The 23,975-nt window shown below is 41.0% G+C and overlaps 1 protein-coding gene across 1 annotated transcript in view; it reads left to right on the forward strand.

Annotated features, from left to right (window-relative positions):
- Positions 1–23,975, forward strand: part of BRF1 (BRF1 RNA polymerase III transcription initiation factor subunit) — a 171,584-nt gene that overhangs the window by 14,777 nt on the left and 132,832 nt on the right. The window lies entirely within an intron of this gene.

A 23,975-nucleotide genomic window follows, 5' to 3' on the forward strand; every position in this document is an offset into this window, starting at 1 on the left:
AGACAGATTAAGATTGATCTGTGTCATTGAAGTACAGTCAGATTACCTTACTCAGCATTATTCAGCTGATGTATATACAGATTGTTTTATATACAGAATGTTTTATTCAGCTGCTTGTACTTAAGAGTATTGAGCCCTGTTTGGCAAAGTAAAGCTTGCACTTCAGGTGAGCTAGKTTCAGTGTCAGGTCTGAAGTTACTATCTTAGGAGCTCTAAATTTCCTKTCTAACATGTAACTTATATAAGCAGCAGGATAAAGCCACTAAACTTAGTGAAGTCTGGTTTTGGTTTAAGGCACTTTAATCAGAACTGTAATTTGGAGCAGGCATTTAAAAAATAAATTGGCTTTTTGTGCATAAGAACTTCACAGTTGTCTCTAATTGTAGAAAAGTGAAATGCTGATGGAAGGAAATCTGTCTCATTGCTTTGTGGAGTGTTTGAATCCTTCAAAAGCCCTTTTGGTTATGCCAAAAGGTAATCACAAGTAAAGACAGTGTAGGCGTTTTTCTAGAAACTAAACACAGCTTTTTTTCTTGGATGAGTGTTTGCTGGGGAATATGTCTGAGCATCTTCCTTCCCCACAGCTTTTGTGTGTGGGGCCTCYCGGATCAAAAACAACGATTGTGACTTGGCTGGAGTATATCAGTATCGTATACAAGAAATTTTAGTTGCTTTAAATGAACTGATCTCCCAAAGAGTCTTGAAACAGAAAAATAATTTGTCTTTTTGCTTACACCTCTCTGAAGCTCTTTGCAGGTTTTCTTCTCTTTCTCTCTTGTATCTATCTTTTATATAAGGAGCAAGTATTGGGTCTTTGATTTCTGTAGCCAGCTTACATTTGTCATGCTGTCAATCTGTCTCTGGGAAAGTTTTTTTCGGTAAGTTAAGTGATGTTCTCGCTCAGTCCCAGGCATGACAACAGCAGCTGATATTTCAGGTAGAGCAATTGGTGTTTGAAAGGCTTTTCTTTTCTGCTGCTATATAATGAACTGGTTGTCTGCTGCTTTTAATCACACTTCTGGCTTTACATAGTTTTTAATTGCAAATTAAGCTGTGGCAATGAGCTTACAAAATCTCACCCTGTCACTGTGTGCCCATGATCATGGCTTTTTTGGGGGGGTGAAATTATGTTATTATCTATTAWGGTTAGACTTGAAAGCGTAGCAAGRTAAATGAACTTACTGTGTTTATTTTAAAAGAGAGGTATGGAGTTCATTGAGTGAAACTGAAGTACAAGGGTAGTTGGCTGTATTAAAAATGAACAGTTATCTTTGGAGGGGTAGAAGAAATGCTGAGCTACTTATTTATTTGTTCATTTATTTGCTGGTGCCACTACGTTGGCATTTCCAAAGTCAACTGTGCCACAAAGGAAGCGCTGAAATTCGCTCCCRTGGGGATGCTGGCGCAGCACAGCCTGAGAGCAGCTCTGGGATCCCTGGTCCTGCCCTCACTGGTGGCTGCAGCCTTTGGTACTGTGAGCACACAGTTCTCTCCTGGAGCATCGATGCTCCATGCAGGCTCCTCCTGGAAGAGCCAGGCTGTGGGAAGCAGGGATGGGCTGCGGATGGAAGTCCCCAGGGCGCTGGAGAGCAGCTGAGAGCCTGTGTGTGGTCCGAGAGCGCTGGCAGGTCTCGCTCTGCGCCTGCTCTGCTTGCCAGCAACCTGCAGGCCTGACTGCTGGGAGAGAAGTCCAGCAACAGAGCAACAGAGCAGGGACTTGCTGGGTTTTAAAAAACAACCACCTCCCCCTGCTCTCCCTCCATYCCCCCACTCCTTCCCCATGTAGTTTGGGCCAAATTCTTCCTTACTGTAAAGTCTGTCTTTCCAGGGGAGGTGGAAGAGAGCTGATSTGGACTCACTGTCTCTTGTTTAATTACCAGCAAAGCAGCTGGGCTTGGCTGAATGTATGATGCTGTTGGTTTTTGAGGCTTTAAATGAAAGGATGTTTAGAATTAGATGAAGAACAGTTTTGCATTAGAGTGCTTAAGGTAATAACTTTTTTTTTTGTCCATTCTAAAGTGAGGAAAAGCAAAAGTAAAATTTTCCAGTAACTGCTCATCAGTTCTGGACTCTTCTACAAAATCATTTTGTACATTGGTATTTTTATAAATAAATATATATATATATATATATATATATATATATATGCTCTAAACAAAGCCATGGACAAACCCTGAACATTTTGTACTTTTCAGCTTTGTGTAAGAATGTCCATTACACAGAAGCAGTCTCCTCACCACATGTGCCTTTGCTGTACCTTTCCTCTCTGTTGATAATGCAGCAGGGCATGGCAGTTCGTAGTTTCTCCCTTTCTTTGCTGAACCAGCTGATGTTTGTGTGTGTTCGTTTGGGAATTGGCTGCTTACAGAAACTGTAGTCTTGTTTACACTTGCTAAAATATTTATGCAGGGAAGACTTAATACTGTTGTATTTGTTCATAATCACTTTGATTTTCAGAGTGCAGTACTGTGCTAATTGAGTGTATGAAGCTCCACAAGTTCAGCAAGCTCAGGCCTACAAACTGCTTTGTMTCTGTGCATACAGACCTCATTTTTGTAGTAAAAACTTGCACACCTCTGAGATGATGTGGTTTTTCAGCTTCAGCTTTGTTTTAAAGGATATGACAAAACAGCTGGTATTGTGAAAAAGAAGAATTATGAATAAAATACCAATTCAGATGGGGACTCTGACAAGACATTTTCCTCTGTGTCTGAGCCTCTTCAAATTCCTGCAGTATTGGTCAACTCCTACAGTTACTTGCAGGGCTGAAATGCAGAGTGATGTCTCTTTAAATCCCATTTTACAGTTCCGTGCTGCATTACATAATCTCTCTAAATAGCCAGTTTATTCTTGTTTCCTTGCAGGCAATCTGCTCTCACTATATCCGTGTCAGAGTCGTTGTTACAAGGGAGTTGTTCTTGACTTGGAGCTCTGATACTTTCAATAGTCTACAGTGACCAAAAAGAAAAGGGAGAGGGGATGGAGGGTCAATGGCGTGATTATAACTTGAAAGCTTCAGTTGCAGATATTCAAATTTGGTTTGAACTAAGTTTGAAGATTGCAGCTGCATCTAGCTTAATCCAATTCCTGAACTGTTGTGCTGTGTTTTTAATTATTTCTTTAAATGAATGTATRTTTTCCCTCAGTCCTCTTAAATACCAAAACATAGCTAACAGTGTTTTMATGCTAAATGGGAAAGTGTTTCTGATGATGTTCTGTAATGCATTTTTTACTATTTACATTTAAACTATTTGCTTAATTCTTTAATATTTTCTGTCATCACTCATTTTATAGCTGGTTTATTAYATGTGATTATGGCAGGCTCTGCTTCCTCCCAGAACTATACATTGTGAATTAGACCAGGACAATGCATTAAACACGTGAAGGACAGCAGTATCCAAAGGGGAGGAACAGAGAACACTTTAACAAAATGAAAACAGCAAGAGAAAGGAGAACAGTGGAATAAAGAATAACTGGGATTGGAAGAGACCTGGAGGCTGACAAAATGGTGGCTTTGAAGTTGCATTAAGATGCTGAGGGCCTGGGGCAGCTCAGCCCCGGTTATCACCAAGGAAGGATTTAACACAGTTTCCCTGGACAACCTGTTCTCTAATGGTTGGCTACCCTCACTGTGTGGAATTTTTCCTTGTGCCTCTTGTCCTTTTGCTGTGCATGTCTGGTGATGCAGCTCTGGCTCCATCTTTATAATCTCTCACTGCATAGCTGAAGGTACCAAAGAGATTTGTCCCTCAGCTTTTTTATCTTGAGACTGAGCAAATTCATCTGTCATCCTCATCCATGTGCTCAGTCTCCAAATCATCATATGGACTCTCATCTGGACTTGATCCAAAATGTCAGTACCTCTTCTGCAGAGGAGTCCAGAACTGGACAAAGTCCTCTAAGAGAGTCTCACAAATGCTCAGGAGGGGATGATAATCACTTCTCTTGACCTGGCTGGCTGCAATCTTAATAACGTGGTTTCAGGATGAAGCTGATCTTCACCACTGTGATTGGATGCTGCTGAGCCATGTTCATTTTTTTGTTCATAAGGAACCAAGATCCTTTYCTGCAAAAAAGTCAAACAGTCCCCAGCCTATGTTTTTGCTCTGTAGTTCTTCTGTCCCAGGTCCAGAAAAATTGCATTTGKCTCATGAGGTTTCTGTCATCTCATTTCTGCAGCATCTTAAGATTCCTCTGAACAGCAGCTCTGCCCATCAGCATGTTGGCCATTGTTCCAAAGGGAATGTTATCAGGCTGGTGAAGGAAACCTCCTGGCCTGTTGTTGTCGTTGTTTATGAAGGTGTTAAACAGTATTGACCCAGTAGTTAATCAGTATCAATCCCAGTGGTAAGTCTGCTGGTAAAAGTATTAAGCAGTACCCTTTGAACCAGGTCAGCCATTCACCCAAGCTGCTGTTTATTGGCCTAGTCCAGATCTCCGCAGTTTGGCTGCCAGAGAGAATGATGAAATGGGATGAGGGAAGAGCTGTAGTTACAATTTATCTTGGCTGCATTCTGGCTGTTGCAGTGAAGCGTGATCTACCCTCATTGAATCTGTGCTGTGCTGGCTGTAGCTGGTAACTTTCTTGGTTTTGTGTCTGGAAGTGGTTTCCAGGTAGATTTGTAGCCTTCCAAGAGGCTTTGACTCACCTTTGGAGTYCTACTTCTCTCTCTGGAAGAGAAGCCTGATGTTTGCTGCCTTCTAGTCAGAGAGAGCCTCTTCAAATTCTTACAATTTTTTTTTAAGATGGCAGAGATTTACTCTTTTTCCCATCTCCCTTTGCATCCTCAGATRTATCCCATCAAGTCCAATTAACTTGTGTGTGTGTTGATTTTGCTTAAGTGAGCCCTTGCTCAGTCTTTCTTTGCYGTGGATAGTTGCTTACCTCTTCTCTGAACCAACTGATGCTCTTTGAAATCCAGGGCTGTAATGATTCTACCCTTCCTCCTCACACACCTCTTGCTCATCTTGGGGTTGCTGTGACCAAGCCTGCCATCAGACTATAAATCCTCCACCACTTCTTCCTTTCTAAAGAGTGGTAGGTGTATAGCAGAGTGTATCCTTGACCCGTTCCTGACGTGCTCTGGAATTCCACTGGATTGCCTGTGCCCCACTGTGGTTTTCCTTACAGCACCTGCAGAGGTGGGTGCAGTTCACCAAGAGAACCTGGGCATCTTCCTGCTTTCTAAAGAAAGCTTCATCTTCAGGATCAKATGGTCTATGGCAGGTGCTCATGACTGTTTCCTTTGGCTTTGCCTCTCATCCAGACCCATTTACTCTTTATTGGTCTGTCAATCATTTTTCAGCAGAGTTTCACACGTTCAGGCTGTTCCTTTGTATAGAATGAATTGCTGTCACCTTCCCTGTCTGTCCTTCTTGTGGAGCCTGTAACCATCCATCTCATTGCTCAGTCATGTGAGCTGTTCCACAGTGCATTTATTACTCCCCAGTGAATTTGTAGTTTTGCAGCTGTGCATAGACTTTGAAACCTTCCAGACTGTTTTCTTCGTGAGATGCAATCTTTTCTTTGACTCTTCCTCCGGTATCAGTTCCTGTCCTTGGCTTTGATTTTAGTAATCAAATTCTAGTCTAGTCTCTGCTGTTTTCTGTCYTTCTTCCTGTCATTTTTGTTGTGATAGAAGCTAATCCTAATCCTCTCATCTCTGTGTCTATTAGCACCACATCGAGTTTTCTCTTGTTGCCTTTTAAACTAATCATTGCTTAAAGTTCTCCTTTTCTGGTTTTGCCTCATATCTTCCTAAATTTCTTTAGTCACTAAGGCTTTGAAAGACTTCCTCTTCTAGTCAGACCATTGCTTCAGTTTTACCCTTTGATCTGTCTACTGCCTTGTCCCTTACGAGTGCTCTGTTATCATTAGCAATTTCTCTCTCATCTATTTCCTTCACCTTCACATTTCATGTGTTAACTTCCCCCATCTCTCTTTGAAGGAGGATAAGGGGGCACCTTCTCCTTTCYATTTGGGACGATATTACATGTTTTTCATGTGTGGTTGTGTTTTGTTGGGTGGAAGTTTTTTTTGTTGTTGTTAGTTTTGTTGGGTGGTTGTTGATTCAGGTACAACCTTTTCCTTTGGGGAACTTCTTCAACCTCAGCACACCTCTTCCATCTAGTCCTATGTCATGGCTGGACATGGGTGGCAAAATTTAGATGTCTGTGTGAGCTCCTGTTTCTCATCTCCTTTCAGAGACTCTGCATAGAGGCAGACAGATTTAGGGTGTGATTAATTTAATCCGAAAGGAAGTCAATGACTCATTCTCTGAAGCGTCTGTTTCTCTTCACTCACTGAAAGGAAGTCTATATTGACTAAGCCCAGTCACTCATCTCTGAAGATAAGGGTGATGAATCGTAGGCTTTGGTGTCTGCTGAATCTGTCTGTATTTGTGTATCTGCTTGTTGACACAGAGTTAACATGGCCAAAACTGAACTACGAATTGCATCCAACTGTTCTKCCCTTCTGCACGTTAACAAGTTCAAACTTCTTCCCACTGAGGCCACTCACAGCTTTCTTTCCTCCTGTCTTGTAGATCCACCCTCTCCTGCATCTGCTAARCCATGGATGTGTCCTAGCCATAATACACACATATTTGTTTCTTGAAAAAGTGTCTCTTGACTTTCATTACTCTTCCTCTCTCATCAGAACATGCTCCGGAGCCAGGAATGCAGAAAAGTTGTGATCTGGAATGCTCAATCTTTGGTCCTTAACTTCTTCATCAAAKAATTTTTGAAGGAATGTTGTTTTCCCATCTTGTTTGCCCTTTCACATTTGTGATTGCTGTTACTTATCACATAACAGTTCAGCAGGGAACTTTCCTGTGTTACTCGGCTGTTGTGTTTGAATTCCAGCTTGCTGGACTGCTGTGCTTCTGAGGCTTGCTTGGATGTCAGTGTGGGCTTTCGTGGTGCTCTGCTTTGAGGCAGGCTCTGGTGAGTCCCAGCAGCACCATCGCTGGTGGCTGAGCCCTCAGGGCAAATCAGTGTCTTGCAATCAGTGTCTCAAAGCTTCAGTTCCCAGGGTTTGCAGGCAGCTACACTGATCAGCAAAGACTTGAAGAGATGGGAAAAACGGTTAAGGAAAACAAATGAAAACCTTCAGAGGCAGAAAAGCTACTCTTCAGCAAGCCATAAGTTACTCTGAGAGTTTGGCTAAAAGCAGAAGATGGTATTTCCCTGCCTGTTTCCTTGTTACTCTAGAGTTTGATTCAGAGGCCTCTGAGGAAGCTGGGATCCTTCTGGTGCTTTGGCTTCTCCTTAAGCACATGGAGAATCTCTTCATTCCCATTTGGCTAATGAGACCCTGTACTTCATCATCTCCAGTTACCTATGTTAAAAGACCAGTTGAGTTCATCAGCTGATCTAGGACAACCTTTGGTTATGCATCGATTAATTAGTTCCTCCTTGAGTTGAAATTTGATGTTTTTGTGTTTTGCTGGGGAATGATGAATAAAGTACCTGTCCTGGAGATGCTTTTGATATACTGCTTATCCTTACAGGGACAGTATAATGGAGAGGAGAGCATGTGTCCTTTAATGAGATCTGTTTAGTTTCTAAAGAAGAAGACCTGGAATCCTTTAAGTAAAGAGTAGAGGATCTGTTGGAGGTAATGTAATGGTAGGATTTTGCCCAGAGACTGRTTAACAACTTAAAAGTTTGAGCACAGCATTCCACTGGGTTGAAATAAGTGAGTCTAGCATTGTTGGTCTTATTCTGCTCCTGTAAGGCAAAAGGGAAAAATGAGAAAAGGCATTTCTAAAATTCCTCAGAGKTGTTGGTTCAGTCTGTATGTGACCGAGGTTGTTCTTTGACTGAGGACAGTTTCTGTTGTTACTTTTTCTTTTAATTCTGAAAGTTGTCTTTGAAGGTGAGAAAAAAAATTGCAGTCTTAATCAAATGAATTAACATGACTTCTGTTGTCTTAASTAATAACTAGAAATATTTGCATGTTCAGCTGCTTTGAACAGGCCTGTTTGTGACTCTGGAGTTAAAAGCAACTTTTATGATTCCTTTGCTCTGTCTCCTCTCCTGTCTCTKCTCTGTCTCTTGGTTTATTAGCTGRCTGTGGGCAAGAGARCTCTTGTGGYAGGGAAGCACAAATCTCTGCTTCATTTTGTCAAACAAGAGAAGAAGCACCCTCTAAGGTTCTTCATGCTTGTGAAATTTCTTGCTTGGATATTAAAGTTTTGCAAAGTTTTGGCTTTTTGTATCTCAGAATTTCTCCCTGTTAAATTTGACAATTTCTGTGTGACACACAGTAGCATGATACTGATAACATTTGTGGAATTCACTGGTGGAGATTTATCTCCCTGCAGCCTTGCRTAGGTAATTGGAACCTGTCATTTCTCTTGAGAGCAATCCTTTACTTAAAGATAGTTTACCTAGCAGGCTAATGTTTTTTAAAATATTTGCTTTTTATAGTACTATTCACAAGAAAATGAACCTGGATATTAATAGATTTATCTTCCTTATTGTACAGTGTGGCAGAAAATAGGCGACTGCCTCTCTCCTTCCTCTACCTGTAGTAATATCAATAAATTTCAGTGCTSGTAATCTGCCTCTTCTAACAAGCATCTGAATTAAGACATTTTAGCTTTGGAATCTTGTTAGACAAGCTTAAACTATACTCCAGGTAATATAGCTTTGGTTTAAGTTCCATGTAACTGCAGTTCTCTTTTTTGATAATGAAAGAATCTGCTTGTCACTTTTGTGGCACAGGACTGTCATAAACATTGAAACGTGAATTTTGAAGTGTTTGTGTCATTTTATAGGCACTATGGCTCAAAACTTGAGAAGGGGAAGGTTGTTGTTGCTTTTTAGTGCTGTGTTCTTTCTAGTGCTGTGCTCTTTTCATGTGCTGAAAGTGCCTTTTTGTTTTGCTCTGAGGAATAAATAGGAGTGCTGGTGATGTGACAGTACAGGAAAGCATTCCCTAAGCCTGATGCTCTGCAAATGTGATTTTCTTTCAGTGCTATTGCGTTTTTCTTGGAAGATTGTTTTTCTGAAATAATGGTCGYAGCATTAAACTTCTGGACTTTGGCAGAAATAACAAAGAAAAGAGAAAATTCAGTGCCTGTGTGCTCTGTTTTTATAAGRAGACCATGATTTATTTGCTTACGTTCTTGCAAACACCCTTGTTGTCATTTCACCTGCACTTTGCAGCGGGACACGAGTTAATTGTGATCCCAAGCTGCTTTCCCTTTGTCGTGATTGCTCTTGGAGGAAGCAGCATCTGATGGGATGGGACACAGGTAACATTAGGCCACGTGTTTGTGAAAGGATGTGCAGGCATGTTGTGTTCTTGTGTTCCCATTGTATTCCTGTTGTATTCCCATTGTATTCCCATTGTAGGGCTGTAACAGCATCTGTCCATGCACATCTGGCAGTTTCTGCTGTAGGCATCCAGCAGTGGTTGAGGGAGCATCATCAGAGCAGCATCACCAGTGCATGTGGTGAAGCTTCTCCACAGCCTCATCACCTCCTCCCTTGTGCAGAAATGCATGTGCAGCTTTGATTGTCCTTGTGTCCTTCCCAATTTGTGTGAGGTGTCATCCCTGCTGGACCAGCCTGGCCCCTGCTTGTGCTGTTCACAGTGAACAGATTGGCTCCTGCTCAGTGCCTTTGCTGCAGCGAAACAGAGCACTGGTGGAAAACTCAAACATAAACACAGGTGCTATATACAAACAAATAGAAACTACAGGGGTCTGTACCAGCTATGAAATGTGTGGCAGTGGGAGCATCCTGTATCCAGTACAGCCACACCAGCAAATTTATTAGCAGACTGACGTATGTCAATGCCCTGCTCAATAGAAGAAACCAGCAGAAACCACAAAACCAAACTCTGGTTTCAGCCTGATCAACAACTCTGTGCATGCAAGCAAGTTGTCTTTGACCTGGATGAGTGCAGTCCTGGGATTTGCTGCCTTCTCTGTAGTTTGTTCTGCAGTGTGAGCCCAGAGCACTGATTTGGTGGGGTGTGTGGGTGGGAAGAAGCTGCTCTGTAAAGGGTTGGGAACTCCTTTGACTGGTATTGCCATCAGAATCCTGGAGTCCCAGTTCCATGATAGGCACCTTACAACAGCAAAGCCAGTTTGATCCCAGCCTTTCCCATCTCTCAACTGCCCCTTTCCACTCTCTTCATCCACACATGCTGGGCCTTAGCTTGGGCAATGCACCTCTTTACTGGGATATTGAAAAGATCTGGGTTTCACAAGCAAAATAAAAAATTAAAAGGAACCAACCTTTTTTTTTTTTCTCTTCCTGTTTTCCTTTTATCATTTCACTCCTCCACATGCCACCGTAGATTGGAGGAGGGAAAGGGTGACGTAGAGATGAGCAGGAGTGTCTTAAATGAGTTCTCCAGAAGGAGAGGCTGCTTAGTGAGCTTCTCTCTCTTTTGCTTTTTTCCCTTRTTTTTTTTTAAACACTTATTTATAACCCACTGTCCTGTTACGTTCAGTCCTGCACAGTCAGAGTGAAGGAAAGTGTTTTCTGTTCTTTTGGCTTGACTTAATATGAGTGGGAAGATTTTTAGAAATGTTCTGTTCATTGACTGCTGCTAGCAGATGGATGCTCTCCGCTTGAAGTGCCTCAGGCCTTGATATCTTCCGTTTTCTCCCCCTCCCTCCTCCCAGCACACACCCTGGAGTGTGCAGGCTGTGCTAATTTAGTCACAACTTAAAAAGGAGTGATGAAGAAGAAATGCTCAGCTCTAATAGAATTCTTGTTGCTCGTGACATCTTTAGGGAGTACATTTTCATTTCAGGATCCCTAAGGATTTTTTTCCAGCAATGTGTATTAGATGTTCTGCAATGCTTCGATGGAGCAGCAGTAAAATTTGTAATGCATTTTAGGACCAAAATGCTAATTCTGTTTATATATTAATCAGTTCAGAATATACAGCATACGTGACATCCAGTTTGATGTTTTTCAAGTATTTTAGTAACCCAGGCTTGACTGTTTCTGGTTCTGAGGTGGCTTTTCCATCTGTCTGAACTACAAAGCAAACCTTTAAACAATCAGTTTGTTAACCTAATATGTTAAAACGTTTGAAGCATTTACTGTATTTTGCTAAACTGGCTATTCGTGTGTCAAGAGTTTTTCTCACTTCCCGTTAGAAGTCAGCTGATGCTAGGTCTGACGAGTTTGATTAAATTTTTTAACAGAATCACAAAAATTTACCATTTGCTGCTGCAAATTGCATGTATTTTTAATAGAAAAAAATGCCAAATTTTATACAACCCGAATTAAAAGCTGTTCTATGCTGATGACTGAATTTAGTGGAAATGTTCAAAATCCTGTRCAGCTTCAATCACCAGGTGGTGCTGTTACACACTGCTCAAAACACGCCTGGAAAATAAGTTTCGATTCTGCCATTGCCATAYTTACTCAACTGTAATTTCATGGGAGGAGTGGTGAGAAAGAGAATTTCTTTCTTTAACCATGTCTTTAAAGTAGAGCCTTTCTTGAAAATTTTGGGTTTTGCTCTTGTGCGAACTTCTCGGAGCGGAATTTTCCCCCATGTGGTTTATGACCATGTTTGATGTAAAAATGGTATATGGGATAATTTAGGAGGTTGGATACTGGGTGTGGGGTCCATATTTGGGCTGTAGTGTGATTCCTTCTTGGGTGCTGAGTTTATGAAGGCTTGCACTAAGGAAGGAAGGAGCATAACTTGCAAGTACTGAACGTTTTAGCAGAGGTGAAAGCTGAAGAGTGATGTCTCTTCTTAAGCTGGACATAACCTGTTTCATGAATGAGATGTAATTTGACCTGCTGAATTTGGAAGGGCAAGAACTCCAGTCTGCTCTGGAAAGACACTCTTTAAAAAAAGAAATCCAGGCTCCTAATGCACAATTTCTTTTCAATGCCTTCAGTAGACATAATGCTTTTCCTCTTATTTAGGAAAAAACTTAAGTGAAGTAATTTTTTTCCCTCAGCAGTTTGTAAAGTAATTAGAGTTGTAAAGAAAGTTGTTTTTTTTCCTAAGGCTTTGCAGAACTGATTGTTTATAGTAAAACGTGGAATGGGAAATCATGAATTCAAAGTTGTGAACTATTCCTTTAGATGAAAATTTTCCCCCCTCTTTTACTCAGACAATTGAATCATTTTGGACAATAAAAACAGCAAAGTAGTACTCGTTTGGTTAGCCTAAACCTAAGTGGTGCCAAACATGTAGATAGAAATGAAGGAAGTTTAAGTAACTGTAGGAGGGAGGAAGAGTTGTCAAATGCATTCYCCTCCTGAAGGCATTATTATTGCTGTAATTTTAGATGTAATTTCCTACATTAAGAACATAACASTTGAAAAATGAATGTAATTATTTCCTACACAGAGATTTTTCTTTTAACTTTGTTTTCTAATAGAAATTACAAGCAATTGACACTTACAAAGCAAAGAGAGAAGTACAGTATGGTCTCCTCAAACCCTGGCTCCAGTGTGACCAGGAGTTGGGTTTAGTGTACTTAAGGCTGGTTTTGATCCATGCACTGTAGACCTGCCCTGGATSTCAGCAGGAGCTGTATTTGCATGGCATTATTGTTTGGGACACCAAGTGTGTACCTAGAAGTTGGCTTTAATCACCAAGATTTAAAGCCTTCATGCTGTTACAACAAAGCTATCCCAAACAAACACAGCGAAAATTAATTGGAAAGGCCATTGATTGCTTGGGTGTTTAAAGTCAGTTCAGAGGATTCCTGCATTTTCAACCCAAAGAGGTTTCTCTTAAGTTTGAACAATAGAAAAATCAAACATGGATCTTTCTTCAAAGAAAGGTCATTAACACTGAGTGCAACAAAATAAGTGGCTAATTATATGAAAATGTGTGACTCCCTAAGAAGTTACATTATTTGAATAAGCATATAAATGATTTTTTAATAAAATCAATTAGGAATGGGATTTTTAGAAGAAAGCTGTATACTCTTCTTTTATGTGCCTTAATACCACTCAGTTCCTTAACRGTGGTTTTGGGTAGTGTATTATGAAATGCACAATATTAAGAAAGCAATTTAGGATCACAGTTCCAGGTTCTGGGGTATACATGGAGCTGGGTTTATAGAATCATTTAGGATCTACAGGAATTACACCCACACCTTCTCCTGTATGGTTGTCATTCCTTAAAGAGAATTTTTTGATTAGTATTTCCATTGTACCTTAGATAGGCTATGTGATTGCTCTTATAAATCCAGTATTCAGGGAAAGCATTGTGTGCATTTTTACAATCGGAATCATGGGTTTGCTGTTTTGCTTTGTAGTCCATTAGGATGAATTTCTGAGAATAAGTTGCTCTGGAGACACTGGTCATTAGATCTGAGCTAAAGCTTGAGGGTTTTTTTGATAACAGACAGCTGGAGGTTGCTTGTTTCCTGTCCTTACAAAATTGATGTATAAGACAAAGCCGCCTTCAATGTCCTTCCKTTTTAGAAAGCATCACATTATTTTGTCTAAAAGGGAGACATAAATATTGCAGTTTCCAGCCACACTCTCACGGGTTAGCRCAAGTGCTAAAGCATGGGTGATCATCCTTAAAAATAGCCCTGGTACTTTTTTCCCAAGTTTGGCACAGCCAGTTGATGCAGTGGGACACGTGTGCATATACATGCAAGCTCAGACAGATACAYAGAAATCCCTTCTACATGGGAAAAGACAATTTTTAAATTGGATTAGGAGATGGATGTCTTTGCTCATGGCATGTCGTGACAGGACAAGGGGGAATGRCTTTAAGCTGAAGGAAAGCAGGTTTAAATTAGATATTAGGAAGAAATGCTTCCCTTTGAGGGTGGTGAGACACTGGCTCATGCTGCTCRGAGAAGCTGTGGMTGCCCCRTCCCTGGARGTGTTCAAGGCCAGGTTGGATGGGGCTTGGAGCAACCTGGTCTGGAGTCTCTGCCCATGGCAGAGGGGGTTGGAGCTTGATGATCTTTGAGGTCCCTTTGAACACAAACCATTGTATGATTCCATGATGTTTCTATAATCTTAGACAAAGCATAGAGGTTGTGTGTTACTGATGAGCTGTGCTCAAGGCTTGTGGCTGCACTTCTTGCCAAGGCTTGTTTCACTTCTCCTTCTTGCTCTCATTGATGCCTGTAGAAAAGTGACTGCTTTTATTTTTTCCTTGGGTTATGTCTCAGCACAAAATCTAAAGAGCACTGGGAGCTGGTGCAAGGGGTGGTGGTGGGGTAGTGGGGGATGTTGGATTTCTCGTTTCAACTGTCACTGGCAACTTCATCCTTTGCTATTTTACCTGATTTATTATGTAAGAAAAAAGTAGATTTCTTCTAATCAAAGAGAGATTGGGAGAATACTCCTACAAAAAATTAAAATGGTGAAAAGTACAAGCCCAGCTGGCCCAGTTGAATCTAGTCTTCAGGCAGAGGTTTTTGTGTGTTCTCTCCTGCTCTTTATCCTATGTTTGCTGTGAAGAGAGGAAAACAGACTTTATATGAAAATGCAGTAAATCACTAATAGCTCTTAATTTATCATTCAATCCTCTCTAATTATCAGCCTCCATTTTAAATGTGAGACGAACTCTCACAATTTGCTAATCCACATTCATCCTCATTTTCAAAGGTGAGGATGAAGCTGTCCTCCTATTGTCAGCAGATCATAATTTATAAATTTTAGATTTTAGAGGGCTTGCCTTGTTATCCTGAGCCCCATGCAGCTTGCCAAATTCAAGCAGGTGTTATGTTTGCTTGCTTCTCTGATTGTGAAAGCTCAGAGAAAATAGCAAGAAATAAAACTATTGAATGTCAGCAGAAATCTTGTGATTTCATAGCAGTGCAAATGTGGGTGAATAGCTTTGCAAATACAGACCCTTTCCACCTTAAAAAAATTCTATATCTAAACATTTCTTCTTTTTAAAAGGTAGGAGGTGGGGAAATAATCTGACATATTTAGCTACATGAAATCTTTGTTTTTAAACTTAAATACAAGGAAAATAATTTACAAGGTTGCTTAGTGATACTGTGGGAAAATGTGTATCTTGAGACTATTCAAAGGCATCTCAAAGTAGAWTTAGAAACTATGGTTCCTGACAAGCACTAGGAAAAAAAAAAATACTGCTTCTGGTGCAAGCTGAATCAGTCCTTGAGCGTGTCAAGAAAGAATACCACTTTTCAAGTGATTTTTGGAACAAATCCAGGGTGCTTGTGAGGTGACGTTTGTTGTCTGAGTGGTCTGTGTTATTCCAGCTGGCCCTATACTAAAAGTTAACTCTTGCTTGCTGCCAGCTTCTTTCTYGAGTGTAAATGGGTATCTGTAGCTTTGGTGAAAATAAAGTTGTTGGACATCCTGTGGATCATAAACATACTTCTGTCCCTTTGTGTTCTCTGTCCATGGTGAACCCACCATGCATTGATGGCAGATGGTCCCCTCAACGGTAGTTGCACCCTAATACAGATCTGGGGAACTGGGACTAGAAAAAATGTTCATTTTGCAGGATTACAGCGATGCTCAGATGTTCTTTTTGCCATTGACTCGACTCCTTTTCTACTGTGTGTGTGGGTAGTTTTGTTTCTCCAACGCTGCTCTTTACTTTTTGATCTGACATGTACAACAAATTTCATTCTGAGATCATTGCAGTGTTTGATTCCAGCTTTAAGAAGAAGAGGAAACTTGACGTTGATCAAGGTCTTTGACACAGAGGGAAGAAAAGCTTTGAGGTTGTTTTGGATTTCTGAGAAACACTGATGTGTTATGCCAGCAAAGTCAAGTTGTGGGATTACAGTGGCCCTGAATATTAAATACCAAATTCAATATCCTAAGAAAACTTCAGCAGCAGATAAAGGAGAGCATAAGGGAGTGTAAGCAGTCACATGGAAAAAAAATATCGAGGTCTTAAAAGGGTACATTTGGAACGAATTGTCTCCTCTGCATTTTGCAGCAGAAGTCAGGRGCTGTCACCTGCCTCTGTGGCTCAGCTCAAGGAATCGTGTGTGGTTTTCCATCTCCTCCAGAAGCATTTGCTCTTAAGCTGAGAAGGATCCTTGTGTCAGATACCCATTCCTGATTTGGTCTGTGGAAAGCAGAAAAGGGAGATGACATAATAACAGCCACTTGCAACAAGACGGTGTTAAAGTTTGAKTGCTCTGATTTCAAAATTATAACAGGCACTGTTGCTAGAGGGTAAAACCAYGGCTGATTTGAGGCCCTCAGAAATGTTTGGTTGTGCCAAGCTCAGCTTCCCWTCTGTAGGGGCATGGCATTCAGTAGGAGTTGAGTGCTTAAGATAATAAAAGCTGGATTAAACAAAGCAGCACCCATACTTCTTGTTGTAGGACAGTGCAGTAGGATGGCATTTGACCATGGAGAAATGTGAACTTTGTGTGTCCTGTTGCTGTTGTAGCTGCCAGGGACACGGATACACGGATGTAAGGTTATCTTGCCAGGCAGATAAGCCAGGCAGAATTTCATCAGCCTGTCTGCTTTTCATAASACTCGAGTAAAATACAAAAGGTGGGAAGGGCCAGATTATAATTGTTTTGCAGAGGGAAAGCATGGTCCTTGAGATTGATTAATGTAGCAGTAGAACTTCTGAGGCCTTCAGTGAGGAGCTGCTTTAGCGTAAACAGGTCTGAGGCAGGCAGTTGATTGAAGTGTTTGTTTATTTTTGTGGATCTTGAAATAGGTCAGTAAATAGAATTTACTCTGTGGACTGTATAGAAGCAATATGTTCGTTAGCTTTGAGATGATGCTGAAGTTGAGCGATTCCTTAGAGTAGCTTCCTGAATTGCAGCTCCACAAAGTGAAAGAAAAAGCTCATATTGGTGTTTGCAGCACCTGCCTGATTGAAACTCTGAGGCAGCTTGTGTTTTATAGTCAGCTTATTAAAAAAAACATCCTAAACACTGTCACTTATCAAAAAATGCTATTAAATTGCTACCTGTCTGTAGTAAGACCTGGGCAATATTAAATTCAGATAGATCATTCTCTCAACTCGTCTCAGAACTATTTTGGGGGTTTGTTGCAATCAATACTCTTTCTTGTGTTGAACATCCTGTAGGAGCTGTGACAGTATCAGGGGAGAAGAATCCATGTCTCCTTTAATGAGATCTGTTAGGTTGCTGCATAGCAATCATCACATAAATCCACTGATTTCTGTTGAAGTCTTTAGTCTCTATGTTCTCTGGTAGCTATTTTTCACCATACCATATTACCTAGAGGAAAAGGAATTAATAATGCATCTAGTCTTGGATACGTATGTTTAATGGATGATCTCACATCCTATCTTGGAGTCAGACTGCACAGTAAAACCCCTGTTGTAATTGATCTTTGAGGTTCAGCACATAAAGAACAGAAAAATGTAATTGTGCTTGCCTAAAATTTTCTTTTAACTGCTGAGGACTGGCACACAGGAGGTAAGTGGATCACCTAGAAGAGCAAAGGAAGTCAGTATCTAAGGGTTTGGTTATGGAGAAAATTTCTCAGATTTTGTTGCATGAACAAGTGCTGAGATTTGGTTGTCTTTTTTTTGTGGGATGTGCTGAATACAATACTTAATAAATAATTGATACAGTTTAATATTTAATAAATATTTAATATTGGAAAACTAGAGTGGAGTGGTGACTGGAAAAAAAATGTAAGAGGTAGAAACTTGAGTAGGTGGATCTTTGCTGTTCAGGTCAGGCTGTTCTATGTGACTGACAGTGTGTTCTGTGTCAAACTGAGCAGGCTGAAAGCTGTTGTACGAGTCTGCAGTGGTGGCTGTTTGGAGAGGAAAGGATGGAGGGATTGTTTTTCCCTTGTTCTGTACACTCAGAATACAGAATGATTCTGTCATGCACAGCAGCCTCTGTCTTACGGTTACAGTTTTGCAAAAGCGTAAGAATTTCCTTTAACCTAGTAAATCATCTTAGCCTATTTTTTTTACAGAGCATCATTCCATATCATGAATTTTTCTTGTGTTTTGCCCTTACTGGATTCATATGTTCCAGGCAGTGGGAGTTTCCACCAGTTCCCTTGGGAAACTATTACGAGGTCCASTGAGTTTTGTTATAAGGTCCTGTTAACATAGTGCTTACATTTTCCTTTAATTTCATGTTATTAGCCCTTAGGCATGAGCTGATGCTTATATCTATTTATGGCTTAAACTTCCCTCATCTCCCAGAGATCTAGTGATCTTCTGCTCTTCTCCTAACAAATCATGTCTGATAATTAGGTGAAGGTTCTTAGTTCAGTCTCTGGGTCTTTAAACATCCACCCCCTATCTCCCAGCCATTCTCTCAATGTGTTATTCTAGGGTGATCAGGGCTCCAGAGGAGGAGAACAAAGTTTAGTGAGAATTTCCTCATTCAAGCAGTTATTGATGTATGGCATCCTATACATAAATAGTAGCCTCATATAAATGGAAGGTATCACAAACATACAGATAAATATTATTCAAATATGCCAAATATTTTCTAAGAGGGCCACGTTGGCTCTCTAGAAATATATAGATGGCATTGCAGTTTTAATTCTTTACTGAAACAGTCTGTACATCTGACTTGTATAAATGTTATTGTTTAAAGAAATACAAGGCTGTTCCTGAAATATGTGCATTCTCTCTTTAAACATAAATCTCTTTCCAACTCCAGGCTGAAGTAGATACCACAAGAGACTGTCTTGATAAATGGCATCACTGATTCACTGCATGGTTTAGCTGAGATTTGTGGCAACTTKCACTTATGCTTAGCTTAAATAGGAAGGAAATGCAAAGTTGAGGCTGAAGCCGTGTCCGTAATGTCTTCCATYATCTCTGGGCAGTACAGAGGTGCAATTACCATCGGCAGTTGTAGCTTTGATCTCAAAAGGCCATTTKCAGTGCTAAAGGAGAGCAGCCCCTGCAGATTCACACTGCTTGCATGAATGCTGTAGCTGATGGACTCAGCTGCCAGGGACAAGCTAAGGGCAGAATTTAATTCTTTAGCTGCAGCCTGGATAAAGATTGATGCTGTCTTACCTACCTGCCAGGTTTCTTATCCCTTCTGTTTAAAGAAATAAGTATGTGACCACTCATCAGCTTCATATAAAAATACCTTAAATAAGTATTAACCTAATACAGTCTTTCTTGCTTTTGTAACAGCTCGGTGCCTTTCYCAGCTTGATTTCAGTTCTTCTTTCTGCTTCCATTTTTAGATCATGTTTTATCTCTTATCCCTTTGATAATCTCTAATAACTCCCTCTTTTTCTTCACCYGCTCAACTGCTTCCCTCTGCATCCTTTTTACCTTGATGCCTTCTCACTGTAATTCCATCTTTTAGTTGATTTAAGAAATTTTTCAATTAGTTGATATTTATGAATTTTTTATTTTGGAAATGACTCTGTCATCTTCTTTGACCACCAATTGGGTYGGGTGTGGATGTGGAGAGAGTGCCCTTTGTTGGATTTGCATGTGGAATAAGAGAGGAAGGAAAAGGAAAGAAAATGCTAAAGCCCAAAAAATAAACCCCCTCCACCAAAATCAGAACCCCAAAGTAGCTTTGRGCTCACAGGCCTTTTTCAGTCCTGAGGAAGCAGCAGCAATCTTAAGAGCTGAGAGCAGAGTGGGTATTAGTCTGTAAGRTCCTTCCTGCCTGCACAGGTGGATGATGGAGGGTAGAAATACCACTAACAGTTGTATTTTGACAGAACAACTGGTGTGCAGAGGAGCAGGGCTGAACTCTAGGAGAGGAAGATTGTTCTGCACATGTCTGAGGACAAGTAAATTCTCAGACATGTTATAAAAKGTGAGTGTTAAAGGTGGACAAGGAAAGGAGGGAAGGTTCACAGGGATGTGCAGGGGCCTCTTGGCAGGAAGAGGGAAAGGCTGGACTGGCTTTCATAGCAGGGAATATGGATTAAACAGGAAGGTTGTTTTTGGTTTCTTTTTAAACAATGTTAGTATGTGTGACCTTATCTAATGGCTGCTGCAGTGCAGCTGGGAAGTGGTAATTGTTCAGCTGTGGTAACTCAATTACTTCTGCTCCTGTCCCTGTCCCTTGGTCTCAATAGCAGTTGTGGGCAGGGGATACCCTCAGCTCCTGCATCCTCCTCATCCATGCAAAGCACCTCGACTCCTGGGGCTGCTTTCAGCTTTCATGGTGTTTGCAAGGCTGAAAAATGGCTCCTGTCAGCTTTCACTCTTCTTTGCCTTATGAAAGCCCYGATCTGCAGGGAAGGCAGGAGAACTGGCTGTCAGCGAGCAGATAACACTGCACTGATTTATATGCTGCTCGCATCTGCAAAGTTTTCCACTGCAGCAATGGATCCCTTTGTGTTCAGTCTTCATTTTTATTTTGTTTTAGAAAATTCTGATAACTTTTACCAATAGGCAGTAGAATTTTTTTCCTGTATTGTGCTGTATTCATGAATTTTTTTAGCTGTATAGATTGATGACAGTTTCTTGTTAGTTAAATGCTTTTTGCTTTGTAGTAGTATGAAATAAGTTATGTCTTTTTCATAATGCTAGAATTGCAGGTTTTTAAAACTTTTAAAAAGTGATCTTTTCAAAACTGTCAGATTATGTCATGAACAATATTTTTCCTTTTTTTTTTTTCTTGCAGTGATGTAGAAGTGATTTTGGGTGGTTGAAGGTAATGCTTGGATCAGCAGTAATKCTGTGTGACAGCAGAAATGTTCCATTTCTTGTTGTGACAAGAATAACAACTGGTAATTGATAAGTGTAGGGGAAAAGCTTTACATGTATACAGATATAGAAAAAATCTCTAAGAATAACTGTCATTTAAAATGCAATTTAAAAAAAAAAAAGATAAAATTGCTGTCCAAACAATACAGAGGAAGATTAAAGCAAGGCCTAACTGGTGGTGCTTTCAGAAGGAAATCTTGCATGTCCAAAAGCTACCACTATCTGAAAGTTCTTGCTATTTTAAATTTTTCTTTCCAATTCCCTTAATGTGAGACAGGTAAGGGTTATGCTACATTAATCATACATGTGCTCACAGTTCTCGCCAGTTGTGCAGCTTTCCAGCTGTTTCAACTTTGAAACAGCTGCAAATCTTCCGCGAGTAAAAAAATTCAGTTAGCTAAACTTTTGGATAYAACAAAGTCCATATTTGCTTTCTTCTGAAATGAATCTGAAACATTGATTAATCTGACCTGAAGCATTTTAATAGACAAATAACTAACGAGCGCGATAGCATTTGTTTAAACTGTGGTAAGTCAGAGTTTTGTGTCAGCTCCCTCGTACGGGAGGAGCAGGAGGGCYGGGAGCAGTAGCAGGGAAGCAGGAGGAAGTGTAGGGATGGTGTGTACTTTTCTCTTTGACCCATTTAGGCTGCAGTCTCACATTTGCTTTAAGTTGATCCACGTGTATGTGGCTGCTGACAGCAATTCTCCTCGCCCCAGCCACATTCTGCTGCTGTTAGAGCTTGGGAGGCTCTATTGCTTGTTGACTTACATGAGGAAACTGGTCCTAATTAAGATTCAGGTTTTTTTGTTGTTTGGGTTGATTTTCGGCACAGCAAATTCCCTCATCTGTATCAGTGTGTGGACATGTAAATGTCATGTTGGAGGTGGGAACACTGTCTGCAGGAACAGCTTGGGCTTTAGCTTCACTTAGAACAGTTTGATGCAATTTCTTTGATGCTGGTGAATCAACAGATWAGGGTTTTGTTGGGGTTTTCTTGCTTCTGGTTTTTTTTTTTTTTTTTAATATTTGCATCAACTGTGGTTTTCCAACGTGACACTGTAGGTGAGGACTTTRAAAGCAAGCAGTTCTTCAGCTGAGCTAAAAAGAATAATTAAGCAGGGAAACGAGCAAGCTGCTGCCTTGAGGATGATGGGCAAGATTAGCAGTAGGTTAAGTGCAGCCCCTGCATCAACCGTATGGCTTCTGGTCTGTTGTTGAAGTGTGGGTAGCAGTTAYGGGATAATGGGAATGAAATGTGGGTAGCAGTTATGGGATAATGGGAATGAAATGTCAGCAGTGGAAGTGCCACCTGTGAGGGAAGCAGAATTCCAGGAAGTGAACGCAGAAAATCAGAGGAACCACTTGTGATGCCAGATTTTTCAGAGTGGGTATGACAAATTAATTCAAATGGCCAGTTGCTCTATATGCAAAGAGGCTGTCCATGTGGGAGTGGTATTGTAGGGTCAGGGAATAGAAAATGTGCTTGAGGATGGAGTAGGAGAAGTTACGTGGGCGCTTTGCAGGCCTGCTTTGACATTAATGGCATACAAGGTCCAATTTTGAGGGAATGAATACTTAAAGAGGTACAGAAAAGTGCTGAGAAGAGACGTTAACAGCAAATTTTCTAGGTGAAAGAAAAGTAGCTTAGTATCAAATATTTAAAAAGTGGTTRCAGCAGTGACCACTATCTGAATTTTGAAGCCATTAATCTTAAAGATACATGGTTGTTCTCTTTAGCTGAAGKAGTGAATGAGCCTTTGACGTGCTCTGGAAAGGCTTTACCAGGACAGAGGGGACCTGCAGCTGGTAGATGGGACGCTCTCGTGGGAGGCAAAATGGATGGGTTGGATTGTTGTCAGTGGGCAGAGAAATTGAATACAGGTCTCTGCACTGAGATAGGCTGGGTCTGGACCTACGGAGATAAAGAGGAGGCATCAATCCTTYGGTAAACAGGTCTGGATTAAGTCTTTTATTTCACAAGGTTATTTTTGACATGGATCGGTTTACTGGTTTGGTTTTCCATCCATTGCCACAAACAGTTTTGCTGGCACAGCTGGTGAAATATCCCAGGGAAAGGGCCAGGAGCTGTTTTATTCTGCTGAGATAACAGGAACAGAGTGTACCCTTGGGCAGCCCCTGAAGCAGGTCTGCCAGGTGACACAGAGGCACTGGGGATGCATCTGTCGGAGCGAAGCCAAGTGTTCACAGGCTCCAGGTTGCTCAGTCTGGGGACTGACACATCCTGTAGAGGAGCTGGGGAGTTCTTGTGTGGAAATACCTGGGTTTGGGATGTGGGATGCACCCACAACCAGATGGCAAGATAGGGATTTGGAGCCTGTCTTGAGTCAGGCAGTGCTTGGGCACGAGGCCAGCATGGTCATCACTTTCCTCACAGGCAATTAGGTGTTACTGGGAATAACTCTTAGCTAACCTTGATAAAATTAAACCTGTTATTGTGCTGGGTCAGCACTGCTGCAATGTCCTGCTGTGCTGCTACTTTTACTGCTCGTTGGCCTTTTTCCTTACAGGCTCACAGGGATAAATCTGTTCCTCGCTCCCAGTGTTGTGCGTGTGGCTGGAAATGCTCAGTGCGAGTGCTGCAGCCATCGCCTCCCTTCYCTCCCTGCCTCCCCCATCGCCTGGGCTTTAAATGTTTGCTTGTCTTTGATCACAGGACTCTACCCTTGATTAGGCTGCTGGGACCAGCCTTCGTGAGTGTAGCCCCACTGATAGTCCTGGACTTTCCCTGTTGTGCCTTTGTTTGTTTRTTTTACTGATTTGTAATACAAATAACATAGAAGCCTGGCATAGAGCAAAGAGCAGGAAATTCATTCAGGCTTTGAGCTGGGAATTGCTGAAATWGAAAGATGTGACAAAGCATGCAGGGATGCTCACACATAAGAACTGCTCTTTTTTCCCTTTTTTTGGAGTTCTTTTTGGGCAGCCTTTTCAAAGAAAGAACAGGAATGAAGACCCAAATGCAGAACAAAATCTGCACATAAAATTCAGTTGGTAAAGTAATTCAAATGCTGGAAATGAATAAGCAAGTGAAARCCATCCGAAATGTTTCCTTTAATAGAATCTAGTGTTTGTTACCATAACAATCCTTTTTGCAAAAGAAGGATCAGTGCTGTTAGCATCACCCCATTCCCTGATTCAGGTAGCCCTGGTTTCCAGGGCCTGTTGAGCAAATTGCAGAAAGGGGGAAAATCTATGTGCCTGGATTTTGATGATGCAGTTTAGTATCATAATAACAATTCATTTTAGCTCTGGCTTTGTACTCCCTGATATTTCCCTAGAAACTTATGCTTTTTCCTGACAAATACTGTGAAATAGCAGTGTCACAGCCTCTGTCAGA

This window comes from Malurus melanocephalus, unplaced genomic scaffold, assembly GCF_030028575.1.
Source record: "Malurus melanocephalus ecotype Western Australia unplaced genomic scaffold, MMel_1.1 scaffold_283, whole genome shotgun sequence".
Classification (NCBI taxonomy): domain Eukaryota; kingdom Metazoa; phylum Chordata; class Aves; order Passeriformes; family Maluridae; genus Malurus; species Malurus melanocephalus.